We start from the raw sequence: 19535 nt of genomic DNA on the forward strand, positions 1-19535 counted from the left end.
GCCATGTTTAATCCATCTCTCCGATCACTCATCCTGCAGATTAACGAAGTGGTCAGTCTCTCCAGCTGGTGTTCTGATGAAGTCCCCATAGTGCGTCTTGTGACCTGCAGTAAGCTGGACAGAACAGCCCAGCCGTCATCCCATAATGAGATTGTGAAATAGTGGGGGATAACTCTTCGGGCATCCCACGAACGCTTAAACAGCCTAGTCCTACAAAGGGTGAGGGCTTGGAGAGGAGAGGCAGAGAGAGAGAGAGAGAGAGAGAGAAGAGAAGAGAAGAGAAGAGAAGAGAAGAGAAGAGAAGAGAAGAGAAGAGAAGAGAAGAGAAGAGAAGAGAAGAGAAGAGAAGAGAAGAGAAGAGAAGAGAAGAGAAGAGAAGAGAGAGAGTTCCCCTGTCTGTGTTTGTGGAGAATGGCTCAGCACCTGATTGACTCACTGGGGTAATCCAGACACAACAGCATTGGGGATTGCAGTTTCCTTGTCTAACCTTACTTTAGCATTTCCTCTTAAAGTATGTGAAGATCTTGTGTAAGCAAGCTCTTACAGGATTATATCTTGGAAAGTTTCTAGGGGTGTCAAAAAGTAAAACCACATCTCATCTGTCATCTGTTCAACTCCCACATTTACAGATCTGACTCAGAAGGACAGGGGGAGAGAGAAGATGAGAGAGAGGGAGAGAGAGAGAGGGAGAGGGAGAGGGAGAGGAAGAAAGAGAGAGGGAGAGGGAGAGGGAGAGGGAGAGGGAGAGAGAGGGAGAGGGAGAGAGAGGGAGAGAGAGAGAGGGAGAGGGAGAGGGAAAGGGAGAGGGAGAGGGAGAGAGAGAGAGAGAGAGAGGGAGAGAGAGAGAAGAGGAATCCCGAAGTTCCAAATTCAGCAGCAGCTGCTGAAAAAAATGAGCTCCTACAAATATTGAAATTGACATTGTTTTTAGATTGAAGTACGTTGGAAAAAACTGAAAGAAAACTGCAAGACTAAATAGGAGACAAAACAAGCAACGAACAAAGAAGGTAGGCTTTTGAAAAAGTAACTATTTCTCATCGAAATGTACAGTTATCTTAGCTAGCTGAATTGTTTACCAGTTACTAAGCAGTTGCTAGGGACTGTCCTAAAAGAAGCTAGCTAGCTAACAAAAAATAGCTAGTTAACTAAAGTACAGAAAGACAAAATAAGGACAGAAGACAAAGGACATCAAAGGAAAACAGTCCTCTAAAGACACAAGAGACAATAATACAAGAAATAAAGCTGTTTTGGAAAAGGTAGGCTTCTATGGCAACATTTTAGCCAACATCACCAGCGTTGCTATGGAAATTGTTTACCCGCAAGACATCCAAAATGGAGAAAGCTAAGAAATATTTCAAAGGTTTGTTGATGGGACAGAACCATGAATGCCTGTTTTGCAGATCTTACCAGTTGCAAAACAAGAGAAAATTGAATATTTAATACCAAACAAGGGCACATATGGAAAAAGGTTATTTGCAACCATTTCCCTTTCTCATAAAAGAGAGGCATTACTAAAGGTTGTCAGGTCAGCATTTTTGAAAAAGCTGACCAGAGCAACACGTATCAAACAGTAAACTTATATAATAATGGAACTGTATTGATACAAGGCAATGATTCAAGCCTCCAGGCTTTTGAGAATAGGTTTGCTACCCTAAAAGCAGAAGCTGAAATCATCTCAGAAACGGAGGGAAAAGTCAAGGAGGGAGATGGAGAAAAGCAGGCCCCAACGGTCTCTGTGACCCAGCAAGAAGCCCTCAGTGTCCCTCTACCTACCTCACCTGCAGCAGACAGAGCCAAGAACAGGCCTACAACACCAAGAACACCTGCTATGCAATGTTTCCACAACACTCTCTCTCTCGTCGAAGCAGAGGTCCTAGAACTCAGAGAGAACAAGCTTCAGGAGGAGGACACTGTCCAGAAACTAAAAGAAGAGATGAAACAGTTCAGGGAGGAGAGCAGAGCATCTATTGCTAAATTAGAAAGCAGAATGGACAAACTGAGTCAGACAAATGATGACCTCAGAGACCTTCTGAGCACAACAAGAAAGGAGCTAGAACAAAGAGAGAGGTACATTGACACCCTCAACCAGCAGCTAGTCATTATGTCTTCTGCATCTAGAGAACATGTCCACCAGCTTGGTACAACACAGGCAGAACCTGAGATCAGCATGCCCTTCACCACACATCCTGATGACATTGCACCAGCCTACCAGTCTTCTCCAGCCCAGATCAGCCTACCAGCCTCCCAGTCTGCTCCAGCCCAGGTCAGCCTACCATCCTCCCAAATTGATCCAGCCCAGATCAGCCTACCAGCCTCCCAGTCTCCTCCAGCCCAGGTCAGCCTACCAGCCTCCCAGTCTGCTTCAGCCCAGGTCAGCCAACCAGCCTCCCAGTCTGCTTCAGCCCAGGTCAGCCAACCAGCCTCCCAAACTGATCCAGCCCAGATCAGCCTACCAGCCTCCCAGTCTGCTCCAGCCCAGGTCAGAATACCAGCCTCCCAGTCTTCTCCAGCCCAGATCAACCTACCAGCCTCCCAGTCTGCTCCAGCCCAGACCAGCCTACCAGCCTCCCAGTCTGCTCCAGCCCAGGTCAGCCAACCAGCCTCCCAGTCTGCTCCAGCCCAGGTCAACCTACCAGCCTCTCAGTCTGCTCCAGCCCAGGTCAGCCTACCAGCCTCCCAGTCTGCTCCAGCCCAGGTCAACCTACCAGCCTCCCAGTCTGCTCCAGCCCAGGTCAGAATACCAGCCTCCCAGTCTGCTCCAGCCCAGGTCAGAATACCAACCTCCCAGTCTGCTCCAGCCCAGATCAGCCTACCAGCCTCCCAGTCTGCTTCAGCCCAGATCATCCTACCAGCCTCCCAGTCTTCTCCAGCCCAGTTCAACCTACCAGCCTCCCAGTCTGATCCAGCCCAGGTCAGCCAACCAGCCTCCCAGTCTGCTCCAGCCCAGGTCAGAATACCAGCCTCCCAGTCTGCTCCAGCCCAGGTCAGAATTCCAGCCTCCCAGTCTGCTCCAGCCCAGGTCAGAATTCCAGCCTCCCAGTCTGCCCCAGCCCAGGTCAGAATTCCAGCCTCCCAGTCTGCTCCAGCCCAGGTCAGAATACCAGCCTCCCAGTCTGATCCAGCCCAGATCATCCTACCAGCCTCCCAGTCTGATCCAGCCCAGATCATCCTACCAGCCTCCCAGTCTGCTCCAGTCCAGGTCAACCTATCAGCCTCCCAGTCTGCTCCAGCCCAGGTCAGAATTCCAGTCTCCCAGTCTGCTCCACCCAGACAGTCACCCACAACAGCAATCCTTATTGATTCAAAAGGGAAGTTCTTAGTCCAGGAAAGATGATTCCCTAGACACCAGGTGTATAAGTTCTGGTGTCCTACAACTGACAGTGTAACGCAGCTACTCAGTCAGACCAGGATTGACACCCCCGACAACATCATCCACACTGGAACAAACCACCTTCATGCCAAAGGTGAAAATGTATCTGGGGCAGTGAGAAGAGTGGCAGAACGGGCACAAGCTATGTTCCCAACAACCAATATAGTTGTGTCCACCCTCCCACCAAGAAAAGACTTCCCAGGACAGTTGATGAACAAAATAAATCAACAGATCACTGTGGACTGAGCCTCACTGCTCAACGTCAGAACGGCTCACCACCCCACTCTGACATGTCAACACTTATACCATAATGTACATCTGGATCAGGACAGGATCAGAACCTTTAAGGACCTAAAGGAGGCAACACTTGGCAGGGACCCACACACCCATCACCCCAGCAACAGAGGTCCCCCGCCCCACATTCTGAAACAACAGTACCTCCACCTGTCCCCAGGAGAGAAGAGCCAGACACGACTTATTACAGCACAGCTCTACTAGACCAGGCCCATCACAACACAGCTCTACTAGACCAGACCCATCACAACACAGCTCTACTAGACCAGACCCATCACAACACAGCTCTACTAGACCCAGCCCATCACAGCACAGATTTACCAGACCAGACCCGCCTCAGGACAGCACGACTAGACCTGGCCCATCACAACACAGCTCTACTAGACCCCATAACAACACAGCTCTACTAGACCCCATCACAACACAGCTCTACTAGACCCCATCACAACACAGCTCTACTAGACCAGACCCATCACAACACAGCTCTACTAGACCCGGCCCATCACAACACAGCTCTACTAGACCCAGCCCATCACAACACAGCTCTACTAGACCTGGCCTATCACAACACAGCTCTACTAGACCCGGCCCATCACAACACAGCTCTACTAGACCAGGCCCATCACAACACAGCTCTACCTGACCCGGCCCATCACAACACAGATTTACCAGACCAGGCCCAACACAGCTCTACTAGACCTGGCCCATCACAACACAGCTCTACTAGACCCAGCCCATCACAACACAGAACCACTGGACCCGGCCCATCACAACACAGCTCTACTAGACCAGGCCCATCACAACACAGAACGACTGGACCCGGCCCATCACAACACAGCTCTACTGGACCAGGCCCATCACAACACAGATTTACCAGACCAGGCCCAACACAGCTCTACTAGACCTGGCCCATCACAACACAGCTCTACTAGACCCAGCCCATCACAACACAGCTCTACTAGACCCAGCACATCACAACACAGCTCTACTAGACCCCATCACAACACAGCTCTACTAGACCCAGCCCATCACAACACAGCTCTACTAGACCCGGCCCATCACAACACAGCTCTACTAGACCCAGCCCATCACAACACAGAACTACTGGACCTGGCCCATCACAACACAGAACTACTAGACCCAGCCCATCACAACACAGCTCTACTAGACCCCATCACAACACAGCTCTACTATACCCAGCCCATCACAACACAGCTCTACTGGACCCAGCCAATCACAACACAGAACTACTGGACCCCATCACAACACAGCTCTACTAGACCCAGCCCATCACAACACAGCTCTACTGGACCTGGCCCATCACAACACAGCTCTACTAGACCCAGCCCATCACAACACAGCTCTACTGGACCAGGCCCATCACAACACAGCTCTACTAGACCCCATCACAACACAGCTCTACTAGACCTGGCCCATCACAACACAGCTCTACTAGTACCGGCCCATCACAACACAGCTCTACTAGACCTGGCCCATCACAACACAGCTCTACTAGACCTGGCCCATCACAACACAGCTCTACTAGACCTGGCCCATCACAACACAGCTCTACTAGACCTGGCCCATCACAACAAAGCTCCTCTAGACCCCATCACAACACAGCTCTACTAGACCCCATCACAACACAGCTCTACTAGACCTGGCCTATCACAACACAGCTCTACTAGACCCAGCCCATCACAACACAGCTCTACTAGACCCTGCCCATCACAACACAGCTCTACTAGACCCAGCCCATTACAACACAGAACTACTGGACCTGGGCCATCACAACACAGCTCTACTGGACCTGGCCCATCACAACACAGCTCTACTGGACCTGGCCCATCACAACACAGCTCTACTGGACCTGGCCCATCACAACACAGCTCTACTAGACCTGGCCCATCACAACACAGCTCTACTAGACCAGACCCATCACAACACAACTCTACTGGACCCAGCCCATCACAACACAGAACGACTGGACCTGGCCCATCACAACACAGCTCTACTAGACCCAGCCCATCACAACACAGCTCTACTGGACCCAGCCCATCACAACACAGCTCTACTAGACCCAGCCCATCACAACACAGTTCTACTAGACCCAGCCCATCACAACACAGCTCTACTGGACCCAGCCCATCACAACACAGCTCTGATCACTACTCCAGGGTCGGACAGAACACTGTTCTTCAGAGAAGTACACCACATGATGCAGTCCACACCATGTATCATTCAGATCATCAGTCTACATATGCTGAGGTAACCTCTGGCAAAAGACACCTAGAACCATCAGAGATTGGGGAGGTGCGCCAACTACTGCATCTATGTATGTATGTATGTATGTATGTATGTATGTATGTATGTATGTATGTATGTATGTATGTATGTATGTATGTATGTATGTATGTATGTATGTATGTATGTATGTATGTATGTATGTGTGTGTGTGTGTGTGTGTGTGTGTGTGTGTGTGTGTATGTGTGTGTGTGTGTGTGTGTGTGTGTGTGTGTGTGTGTGTGTGTGTGTGTGTGTGTGTGTGTGTGTGTGTGTGTGTGTATACATATATCTATATCTTTTTTTCAATGTACTTTACTCAAACCAGTGAATATCACTTATTATAAATGAGATCATTAACTATCAGCTCTTGGAATATCCAGGGCCTATACTCTTCACATTTTGGTTATAAAACAATAAATCCAGAATGGATTAAAAACATCAAGGGACAGGACATCATAATCCTACTGGAAACATGGTGTCGTGGAGACATAGATACTCAGTGTCCCTCAGGCTGTAGAGAAAGTTTACTACCTTCAATCAAACATAAAAATGTTAAACGGGGCCGAGACTCAGGTGGAATCATCATTTGGCATAAGCAGGACTTAGCACTGAATGAAATGAAAAAAGGTACTAATCACATTTGGCTAAAACTTAACAAAGGTACAATCTACTGTGACAATGATGTATACATATGTGCAGCTTATGCTCCTCCTTCAGATTCACCATATTATGATGATCAGTTTGTTGACAATCTCCACACAGAAATCATTACATTTCAGGCAGAGGATAAAGTGCTTCTTTGTGGAGATTTTAATGTGAGAACAGGTTCTGAGCCTGACTACACGGATGCGGGAGGTAACCACCATATATTTGGACACCCCTCCTTGTACAGTAGCCCTATTATAAATAATAGAAACAGTCCTGACCAAATACTGAACAAAAATGGGAAGGAGTTAGTGCATCTCTGTCGAGGCTTAGGCCTGTACATGCTTAATGGTAGAATCAGAGGGGACTCTTTAGGTCGGTTTACTTACTGCTCAGCTCTTGGGACAAGTGTAGTCGATTATGCCATCACTGACATCGACCCCTCCTCCATTAGTGCATTCACTGTCAGACCACAGACACCATTGTCAGATCACAGTCAGATCAACGCGCTTCTGAAGAAAATAACTGGCAATATTCATTCAAAAAACAGCCCATTAAACTCTACAGCATAAACCAATCGTACAGATGGGCTCCAAACAGTGCAGAGAGATTCATTGAAACATTGAACTCAAATGAAATTATGAACTCTACAGTCGTGGCCAAAAGTTTTGAGAATGACACAAATATTAATTTTCACATAGTCTGCTGCCTCAGTTTGTATGATGGCAATTTGCATATATTCCAGAATGTTATGAAGAGTGATCAGATGAATTGCAATTAATTGCAGAGTCCCTCTTTGCCATGCAAATGAACTGAATCCCCCAAAAACATTTCCACTGCATTTCAGCCCTGCCACAAAAGGACCAGCTGACATCATGTCAATGATTCTCTCATTAACACAGGTGTGAGGGTTGACGAGGACAAGGCTGGAGATCACTCTGTCATGCTGATTGAGTTTGAATAACAGACTGGAAGCTTCAAAATGAGGGTGGTGCTTGGAATCATTGTTCTTCCTCTGTCAACCATGGTTACCTGCAAGGAAACATGCCGTCATCATTGCTTTGCACAAAAAGGGCTTCACAGTCAAGGATATTGCTGCCAGTAAGATTGCACCTAAATCAACCATTTATCGGATCATCAAGAACTTTAAGGAGAGCGGTTCAATTGCTGTGAAGAAAGTCCAGCAAGTGCTAGGACCATCTCCTAAAGTTGATTCAGCTGTGGGATCGGGGCAAATCCAGTACAGAGCTTGCTCAGGAATGGCAGCAGGCAGGTGTTAGTGCATCTGCACGCACAGTGAGGGAAAGACTTTTGGAGGATGGCCTGGTGTCAAGAAGGGCAGCAAAGAAGCCACTTCTCTCCAGGAAAAACATCAGGGACAGACTGATATTCTGCAAAAGGTACAGGGATTAGACTGCTGAGGACTAGGGTAAAGTAATTTTCTCTGATGAATCCCCTTTCCGATTGTTTGGGGCATCCGGAAAAAAGCTTGTCCGGAGAAGACAAGGTGAGCGCGACCATCAGTCTTGTGTCATGCCAACAGTAAAGCATCCTGAGACCATTCATGTGTGGGGTTGCTTCTCAGCCAAGGGAGTGGGCTCACTCACAATTTTGCCTAAGAACACAGCCATGAATAAAAAATTGTACCAACACATCCTCCGAGTGCAACTTCTCTCAACCATCCAGGAACAGTTTGGTAACGAACAATGCCTTTTCCAGCTTGATGGAGCGCCTTGCCATATTTCAAAAGTGATAACGAAGTGGCTCGGGGAACAAAACATCAATATTTTGGGTCCATGGCCAGGAAACTCCCCAGACCTTAATCCCATTGAGAACTTGTGGTCAATCCTTAAGATGCGGGTGGATAAACAAAAACCTACAAATTCTGACAAACTCCAAGCATTGATTATGCAAGAATGGGCTGCCATCAGTCAGGATGTGGCCCAGAAGTTAATTGACAGCATGCCAGGGCGGATTGCAGAGGTCTTGAAAGAGAAGGGTCAACACTGCAAATATTGACTCTTTGCATCAACTTCATGTAATTGTCAATAAAAGCCTTTGATACTTATGAAACACTTGTAATTATACTTCAGTATTCCATAGTAACATCTGACAGAAATATCTAAAGACACTGAAGCAGCAAACTTTGTGGAAATTAATATTTGTGTCATTCTCAAAACTTTTGGCCACGACTGTATAACAGTTCTTCAATAACAAAAACAATAAAGAAGGTGTCAATTCAGCCACTCAAAACATCAATTGCATATTCCAAAAAGAAGCATCGAAAGCAAATTTCAGAAAACCAAAGAAATGCAACATCAGAAACAAAAAACAAATGTTTCAGAAAAATCAACATCCCAATTAGAATTTGGACCAAAATATTTGACAGTGTAATCCTACCAATAGCTCTTTATGGAAGTAAGGTTTGGGGGCCACTCAATAAACTGGACTTTAAAATGTGGGACAAACATCCAATTGAAGCCCTTACATGCATAATTCTGTCAGGAAATTCTACAAGTCCAGAGAAATACACCAACTAATGCATGTAGGGCAGAATTGGGCCGCTTTCCAGTAATAATGAAAATACAGAAAAGATCATAAAAATTTGGGCCTCATCTAAATTCAAGTCCAAATTCAAGTCTGCAATTTAAAGCACTTCAAACCCAAGAGCTGAGCCCAGAAACGAGCCCTCTCAGTCAGCTGGTGTTGGACCTAATCAACCAAGCTGACACCAGCACTGCTTCAAAAGAAAGAATTCCAATAAACAAAATCATGAACCAATCAAAGGACTCATATTTACAACATTGGAAAAACAAAACAAAATCCCAAACCCGACTGAATTGCTATCAGGCCCTAAACAGAGAATATGAATAGGCTGATTATCTCTTGCAGCCAAATATGTATTTTCCTGCCATAGCCTGAGAGACACTGAATAATAACATCTGTATAGTAAACAGTACCTTAATTATTATTTTATTATTGTTAATGCTGTTATTGTTATTACTATTATTGTTATTGCTATTATTGTTGTTGTTGTGATTATCATTCCAAGTAGTAGTGGTATGGGTAGTAGGGCTGATGATAGCGATAGAAGATAGCATTTTATTGTTGTTATTTTTTCATTTCATTTTTCATTTTGCATTATTATTTAATACCATTTCATATTATTATTTGTTATTCTTTATAATTTTATTACAATGTATAATGTATACATTGTTGCTTTGGCAATTTCATGCCAATAAAGCAGCTTGAATTTGAATTTGAGAGAGAGAGGGAGAGAGAGAGACAGAGAGAGAGACAGAGAGAGACAGAGAGAGACACGTAGGGGTAAAGGAGGTAGAGAGAGAGGTGGGGGTAAAAGGAGGTAGAGAGAGAGGTGGAGGTAAAAGGAGGTAGAGAGAGAGCTCAGTCATCAGAGGGGAGAGAGAGGTGGAAGGGTAGAGAGAGAGGTGGGGGGTAAAAGGAGGTAGAGAGAGAGGTGGGGGGTAAAGGAGGTAGAGAGAGAGGTGGGGGGGTAGAGAGAGAGGTGGGGGGTAAAGGAGGTAGAGAGAGAGGTGGGGGGGTAGAGAGAGAGGTGGGGGGTAAAAGGAGGTAGAGAGAGAGCTCAGTCATCAGAGGGGAGAGAGAGGTGGAAGGGTAGAGAGAGAGGTGGGGGGTAAAGGAGGTAGAGAGAGAGGTGGGGGGGTAAAGGGGGTAGAGAGAGAGGTGGAAGGGTAGAGAGAGAGGTGGGGGGTAAAGGAGGTAGAGAGAGAGGTGGGGGGTAAAGGAGGTAGAGAGAGAGCTCAGTCATCAGAGGGGAGAGAGAGGTGGGAGGTATTATTATTTCTGTACTTCAACTTTGGCGCTGGTGTCTGGAGTGCACAGGGGTGAGTCATTTTGGACGGTGGGATCCCTCCCTCCCTCCCTCCCTCCCTCCCTCCCTCCCTCCCTCCCTCCCTCCTCCCTCCCTCCCTCCCTCCCTCCCTCCCTCTCCCTGACACAGGTGCATCTAATTAGCTATTTATCTTGTTGTTATTGAGTTTTGAGCATTGTTAAATCCTCCCTTTCAGCTGTTTATTGTCACCTCGAAACAGAGTCCACATTCCCCCACAGGTGTCACACCCTGATCTGTTTTTGTCTTTGTACTTGTCTCCACCATCCTCTAGGTGTCGCCCATCTGCCCCATTATACCCTGTGTATTTATACCTGTGTTCTCTGTTTGTCTGTTTCCAGTTTGTTTTGTTCGTCCAGTCTACCCGCATTTTTTCCCCTGTTTCTAGTTCCTGTTTTCTAGTTTTCCCGATTTTGACCATTCTGCCTGCCCTGAGCCTGAGCCTGCCTGCCGTTCTGTACCTTTTGGACTCTGATCTGGATTACTGACCTCTGCCTGCCCTTGACCTGTCGTTTTGCCTGCCCCCTGTTCTAGTAATTAACTTTTGTTACTTCAACACTGTCTGCATCTGCGTCTTCCCTAAAACGTGATAACAGGAGGCTTCTCACACGGAGAGGAGGAGGAGAGAGGGAAGGGGGAGAGAGAGAGAGAGGGAGAGAAAGTGACAGTCAGAAAGAGTCAGAAAGAGAAGACTGTTTCTGAGAGCCAGGCTCACCCAATCAGAATTAGATTTTTTCTTTTAAATGCTCTTCTTGTCAGTGTTCCAAACTGGGCATTGTTTGTCTTTTTGTTGCTGTTGAAATACAGGACACTGGCTTGAAAACCGCAACATTTTAAATTTGTCTCATTGCAAAATGTGTAGAATTGCAGGAAATTTGCTCCCTCCCTCCCTCTCCTCCTCCCTCAGGTCTATCTCCCTTTCCTCTCTCCTTCTCTACCTCCCTCTCCCTTCCTTCTCTCCACCTCCCTCAGGTCTATCTCCCCTCCCTCCCTCCTTCTCCACCTCCCTCTCCCTTCCTTCTCTCCTCCTCCCTCAGGTCTATCTCCCCTCCCTCCCTCCTTCTCCACCTCCCTCTCCCTTCCTCCCTCTCTGGTGCTCCTATGAAATGCTGATGTGGATGATTCTATCCCTCCCTCCCTCCCTCCCTCCCTCCCTCCTCCCTCCCTCCCTCCCTCCCTCCCTCCCTCCCTCCCTCCCTCCCTCAGGTCTATCTTTCCTCCCTCCCTTCCCTCCCTCCCTCCCTCCCTCCCTCCCTCCCTCCCTCCCTCCCTCCCTCCCTCCCTCCCTCCCTCCCTCAGGTCTATCTCTCTTCCCTCCTCTCCTCCCTCTTCCGTCAGGGCTATCTCCCTCCCTCCCTCAGGTCTGTCTCTCCCCCCTCTCTTCCCTGTGGCAGTGGATCAGATGCCCCTCAGGGAAATCATTACTTGGCATCATTACCATTCAAACACTTTTATGTACCAGCTCCTGGTTCCACCCCTTCCTCCATCCCTCCTCTCCTCTCTCCCTCCATCGCTCCATCGCTCGATTAAGTTTATGGAGGGGAGGAGAAGGAGAAAGAGAAAAATACCTTAAACACCAATAACTAGGTGTTCACGGAGATCCATTTGATTAGGCTCTGTTAGGGTACCAGTCTGTATATCCTCCTAGGAGACCAGCCCTATCCTCTCCCATGATTACAATCAAGCCCAATGTTTCCATTGAGAGCCCTCAGCCATGTAAACTCTGGCTATTGGTGGAGAATAATAGACAATCCCCACATTTTTTAAATAGAGCCATCTGTTTCCAATGAGAGTCATGATTATTGGTGCAGATTGAGAACAGAAGACCAGATGTTTGTAATGAGAGTCATGGTTATTGGTGCAGATTGAGTACAGAAGACCAGATGTTTGTAATGAGAGTCATGGTTATTGGTGCAGATTGAGTATAGAAGACCAGATGTTTGTGATGAGAGTCATGGTTATTGGTGCAGATTGAGTATAGAAGACCAGATGTTTGTAATGAGAGTCATGGTTATTGGTGCAGATTGAGTATAGAAGACCAGATGTTTGTAATGAGAGTCATGGTTATTGGTGCAGATTGAGAACAGAAGACCAGATGTTTGTGATGAGAGTCATGGTTATTGGTGCAGATTGAGTATAGAAGACCAGATGTTTGTAATGAGAGTCATGGTTATTGGTGCATATTGAGAACAGAAGACCAGATGCTTCCAATGAGAGTCATGGTTATTGGTGCAGATTGAGTATAGAAGACCAGATGTTTGTAATGAGAGTCATGGTTATTGGTGCAGATTGAGTATAGAAGACCAGATGTTTGTGATGAGAGTCATGGTTATTGGTGCAGATTGAGTATAGAAGACCAGATGTTTCCAATGAGAGTCATGATTATTGGTGCAGATTGAGAACAGAAGACCAGATGTTTGTGATGAGAGTCATGGTTATTGGTGCAGATTGAGAACAGAAGACCAGATGTTTGTAATGAGAGTCATGGTTATTGGTGCAGATTGAGAACAGAAGACCAGATGTTTGTGATGAGAGTCATGGTTATTGGTGCAGATTGAGAACAGAAGACCAGATGTTTGTAATGAGAGTCATGGTTATTGGTGCAGATTGAGAACAGAAGACCAGATGTTGAAATAATTCAGTCTTCATTATAGCTGAATGGAAATGAGTTAGCAGACGTGTGTGTGTGTGTGTGTTGGCTGAATGGTAATGATGTGGTGGAAGTTAGTACAGCTACTGGCTTTATGAGGAAGCAAAGCGAAGGAAGAAATGGAAGGAGGGTGTAACATAGTGGAAGATCTCTGTCCTAGAAATACTGTGAGGTGGATTGCGTCAGGATATCATGTGGAACACATTATGGAGATATAAGCATACAAATGTACAATAATCAATGTTTATACATAAAGTTTTCTTTGATAGTTTACCAATAATTGATATCTCAATTATCTCAGTACTGTCAGTGTCTGTATTGAGACCTCTGTCTCAGTACTGTCTGTGTCAGTGTAACCGATGTGAAATGGCTAGCTAGTTAGCGGTGGTGCGCGCTAATAGCGTTTCAATCGGTGACGTCACTCGCTCTGAGACCTGAAGTAGTTGTTCCCCTTGCTCTGCAAGGGCTGCGGCTTTTGTGGCGCGATGGGTAACGATGCTTCGTGGGTGTCAGTTGTTGATGTGTGCAGAGGGTCCCTGGTTCAAGCCCAGGTTGGGGCGAGGAGAGGGACGGAAGCTATACTGTTACATCCGTATTGAGACCACTGTTGACAGAACAGCACTGTTAAATAAGGCCCCCTGTTCTCCAGATGATATAGAATTCAACAGTGCAGCTTTGGGGGTTTCTCTGCTGTCCCTCCAGGCACCCCCCCAGGTACAGGGACTGATCCCAGCTCTCTAGTGGTGTGGCTGCTGATGGGCCAGGGACTTAGCCTCAGGCACTGTCCCTATGGCTCTAGCCTCCCAGGGCTATAATGGAGAGAAACAAATACAACACATAGAAATCTGCTTCTCTCCATTTTACATTTTAGTCATTTAGCAGATCCTCTTATCCAGAGCAACTGACAGGACCAATGAGGGTTAAGTGCCTTGCTCAAGGGCACTTCGACCGATTATTCACCTCACGGGCTCAGGGATTCAACACCAGCGACCTTTCAGTTACTGGCCCAACATTCTGAACCGCTAGGCTACCTGCTGTCTCACTCACTCACTCACTCACTCACTCACTCACTCACTCACTCACTCACTCACTCACTCACTCACTCACTCACTCACTCACTCACTCACTCACTCACTCACTCACTCACTCACTCACTCACTCACTCACTCACTCACTCACTCTCTCAAAATACCTTTCTCTCACTCACTCACTCACTCACTCACTCACTCACTCACTCACTCACTCACTCACTCACTCACTCACTCACTCACTCACTCACTCACTCACTCACTCACTCACTCACTCACTCACTCACTCACTCACTACTCACTCACTCACTCACTCAAAATACCTTTCTCTCTCTCTCTCACTCTCTCTCTCTCACACTCACTCACTCACTCACTCACTCACTCACTCACTCACTCACTCACTCACTCACTCACTCACTCACTCACTCACTCACTCACTCACTCACTCACTCACTCACTCACTCACTCACTCACTCACTCTCACTCACTCACTCACTCACTCACTCACTCACTCACTCACTCACTCACTCACTCACTCACTCACTCACTCACTCACTCACTCACTCACTCACTCAAAATACATTCTATCTCACTCTCTCTCACTCACTCACTCACTCACTCACTCACTCACTCACTCACTCACTCACTCACTCACTCACTCTCTCAAAATACCTTTCTCTCTCTCTCTCTCAAAATACCTTTCTCACTCTCTCTCTCAAAATACGTCTTTCTTTCTCTGTCAGCCCACATCTCCGACCCGCAGCGGTTTGGGCACAGGCAGCATTGTGTGTGTGCATGTGTGTTTGTAGTGCTGTGTGTGGGTGTGCTTCTCCAAACCATGCTGTAGAGGTCAGGGGTCAGCAGTGGAGGCGGCCAACAGACATCTTTTACAGCCATCACTAATGTAAACACACACACAGACAAGACAGTGAAATTAACACTGAGGCTGTTACAGTAGATACAGACTGTTACACTACAGTACACCAACATATCAAGGCTGTTACAGTAGATACAGACTGTTACTCTACAGTACACCAACATATCAAGGCTGTTACAGTAGATACAGACTGTTACACTACAGTACACCAACATAACAAGGCTGTTACAGTAGATACAGACTGTTACACTACAGTACACCAACATAACAAGGCTGTTACAGTAGATAGATACAGACTGTTACACTACAGTACACCAACATAACAAGGCTGTTACAGTAGATACAGACTGTTACACTACAGTACACCAACATATCAAAACTGTTTCAGTAGATAGATAGAGACTGTTAACACCTCTAGCCATTGAGGAGAGTGGAATGAAAGCACAAACAGATTGATACTCAGGCTATGAATAGACAGCCACAGCTAGCAGACTGTATTACAGCCAGTGGAATGAAAGCACAAACAGACTGATACCCAGGCTATGAACAGACAGCCACAGCTAGCAGACTGTATTACAGCCAGTGGAATGAAAGCACAAACAGACTGATACCCAGGCTATGAACAGACAGCCATAGCTAGCAGACAGTATTATAGCTAGTGGAATGATAGCACAAACAGACTGATGCCCAGGCTACAAACAGACAGCCACAGCTAGCAGACAGTATTACAGCCAGTGGAATGATAGCACAAACAGACTGATACCCAGGCTACAAACAGACAGCCACAGCTAACAGACAGTATTACAGCCAGTGCAATGATAGCACAAACAGACTGATACCCAGGCTATGAACAGACAGCCACAGCTAACAGACTGTATTACAGCTAGTGGAATGATAGCACAAACATACTGATACCCAGGCTATGAGCAGACAGCCACAGCTAGCAGACTGTACCACAGCTAGTGGAATGATAGCACAAACAGACTGATACCCAGGCTATGAACAGACAGCCACAGCTAACAGACTGTATTTCAACCAGTGGAATGATAGCACAAACAGACTGATACCCAGGCTATGAACAGACAGCCACAGCTAACAGACTGTATTACAGCTAGTGGAATGATAGCACAAACAGACTGATGCCCAGGCTATGAACAGACAGCCACAGCTAACAGACTGTATTACAGCCAGTGGAATGATAGCACAAACAGACTGATGCCCAGGCTACGAACAGACAGCCACAGCTAACAGACTGTATTACAGCTATCTGCCTCATTCTCTGTTTACTTTGTAGCAGCACATACCTGATCCCCTTCCCTTGGGAATAGCATCAACACACCTAACAATCACAACCGCACACAAACACAAACTGTACAGTAATTAGTGCTGACCATCCCATCACAGGTTCAGGGGGTCGGTGTTGGGAGGAGGCGGGAGCTGGCCTCTCAGAGTCTCTAGGGTACCTATTAGGACTGAGGCATAGAGGCTTTACACTTCCACCCCCTGCTCACGCTACCGCGCAATTACCACAGCTAGGCCATGCTAATAGTGCTACTGTCTCTCTACTGAACAATAACAGCTAGGCCATGCTAATAGTGCTACTGTCTCTCTACTGAACAATAACAGCTAGGCCATGCTAATACTGCTACTGTCTCTCTACTGAACAATAACAGCTAGGCCATGCTAATACTGCTACTGTCTCTCTACTGAACAATAACAGCTAGGCCATGCTAATACTGCTACTGTCTCTCTACTGAACAATAACAGCTAGGCCATGCTAATACTGCTACTGTCTCTCTACTGAACAGTAACAGCTAGGCCATGCTAATACTGCTACTGTCTCTCTACTGAACAATAACAGCTAGGCCATGCTAATACTGCTACTGTCTCTCTACTGAACAATTACCACAGCTAGGCCATGCTAATACTGCTACTGTCTCTCTACTGAACAGTAACAGCTAGGCCATGCTAATACTGCTACTGTCTCTCTACTGAACAATAACAGCTAGGCCATGCTAATACTGCTACTGTCTCTCTACTGAACAGTAACAGCTAGGCCATGCTAATACTGCTACTGTCTCTCTACTGAACAGTAACAGCTAGGCCATGCTAATACTGCTACTGTCTCTCTACTGAAAAATAACAGCTAGGCCATGCTAATACTGCTACTGTCTCTCTACTGAACAGTAACAGCTAGGCCATGCTAATACTGCTACTGTCTCTCTACTGAACAATTACCACAGCTAGGCCATGCTAATAGTTACTGTCTCTCTACTGAACAATAACAGCTAGGCCATGCTAATGCTGCTACTGTCTCTCTACTGAACAATAACAGCTAGGCCATGCTAATAGTGCTACTGTATCTCTACAGAACAATAACAGCTAGGACATGCTAATACTGCTACTATCTCTCTCATGAACAATAACAGCTAGGCCATGCTAATACTGCTACTGTCTCTCTACTGAACAATAACAGCTAGGCCATGCTAATAGTGCTACTGTATCTCTACTGAACAATAACAGCTAGGCCATGCTAATACTGCTACTGTCTCTCTACTGAACAATAACAGCTAGGCCATGCTAATACTGCTACTGTCTCTCTACTGAACAATAACAGCTAGGCTATGCTAATACTGCTACTGTCTCTCTACTGAACAATAACAGCTAGGCCATGCTAATACTGCTACTGTCTTTCTACTGAACAGTAACAGCTAGGCCATGCTAATACTGCTACTGTCTCTCTACTTAATAATTACCACAGCTAGGCCATGCTAATAGTGCTACTGTCTCTCTACTGAACAATTACCACAGCTAGGCTATGCTAATACTGCTACTGTCTCTCTACTGAAAAATAACAGCTAGGCCATGCTAATGCTGCTACTGTCTCTCTACTGAAAAATAACAGCTAGGCCATGCTAATGCTGCTACTGTCTCTCTACTGAACAATAACAGCTAGGCCATGCTAATGCTGCTACTGTCTCTCTACTGAACAATTACCACAGCTAGGCCATGCTAATACTGCTACTGTCTCTCTACTGAACAATAACAGCTAGGCCATGCTAATACTGCTACTGTCTCTCTACTGAACAATAACAGCTAGGCCATGCTAATACTGCTACTGTCTCTCTACTGAACAATAACAGCTAGACCATGCTAATGCCGCTACTGTCTCTCTACTGAACAGTAACAGCTAGGCCATGCTAATACTGCTACTGTCTCTCTACTGAACAATTACCACAGCTAGGCCATGCTAATACTGCTACTGTCTCTCTACTGAAAAATAACAGCTAGGCCATGCTAATACTGCTACTGTCTCTCTACTGAACAGTAACAGCTAGGCCATGCTAATACTGCTACTGTCTCTCTACTGAACAATAACAGCTAGGCCATGCTAATACTGCTACTGTCTCTCTACTGAACAATAACAGCTAGGCCATGCTAATACTGCTACTGTCTCTCTACTGAACAGTAACAGCTAGGCCATGCTAATACTGCTACTGTCTCTCTACTGAACAGTAACAGCTAGGCCATGCTAATACTGCTACTGTCTCTCTACTGAACAATAACAGCTAGGCCATGCTAATACTGCTACTGTCTCTCTACTGAACAATAACAGCTAGGCCATGCTAATACTGCTACTGTCTCTCTACTGAACAGTAACAGCTAGGCCATGCTAATACTGCTACTGTCTCTCTACTGAACAATAACAGCTAGGCCATGCTAATACTGCTACTGTCTCTCTACTGAACAATTACCACAGCTAGGCCATGCTAATACTGCTACTGTCTCGCTACTGAACAATAACAGCTAGGCCATGCTAATACTGCTACTGTCTCTCTACTGAACAATAACAGCTAAGCCATGATAATACTGCTACTGTCTCTCTACTGAAAAATAACAGCTAGGCCATGCTAATGCTGCTACTGTCTCTCTACTGAACAATAACAGCTAGGCCATGCTAATACTGCTACTGTCTCTCTACTGAACAGTAACAGCTAGGCCATGCTAATACTGCTACTGTCTCTCTACTGAAAAATAACAGCTAGGCCATGCTAATGCTGCTACTGTCTCTCTACTGAAAAATAACAGCTAGGCCATGCTAATGCTGCTACTGTCTCTCTACTGAACAATAACAGCTAGGCCATGCTAATGCTGCTACTGTCTCTCTACTGAACAATTACCACAGCTAGGCCATGCTAATACTGCTACTGTCTCTCTACTGAACAATAACAGCTAGGCCATGCTAATACTGCTACTGTCTCTCTACTGAACAGTAACAGCTAGGCCATGCTAATACTGCTACTGTCTCTCTACTGAAAAATAACAGCTAGGCCATGCTAATACTGCTACTGTCTCTCTACTGAACAATAACAGCTAGGCCATGCTAATACTGCTACTGTCTCTCTACTGAACAATAACAGCTAGGCCATGCTAATACTGCTACTGTCTCTCTACTGAACAGTAACAGCTAGGCCATGCTAATACTGCTACTGTCTCTCTACTGAACAATTACC

This window comes from Salmo salar, chromosome 17 (assembly GCF_965601325.2).
Source record: "Salmo salar chromosome 17, fSalSal1, whole genome shotgun sequence".
NCBI lineage: Eukaryota > Metazoa > Chordata > Actinopteri > Salmoniformes > Salmonidae > Salmo > Salmo salar.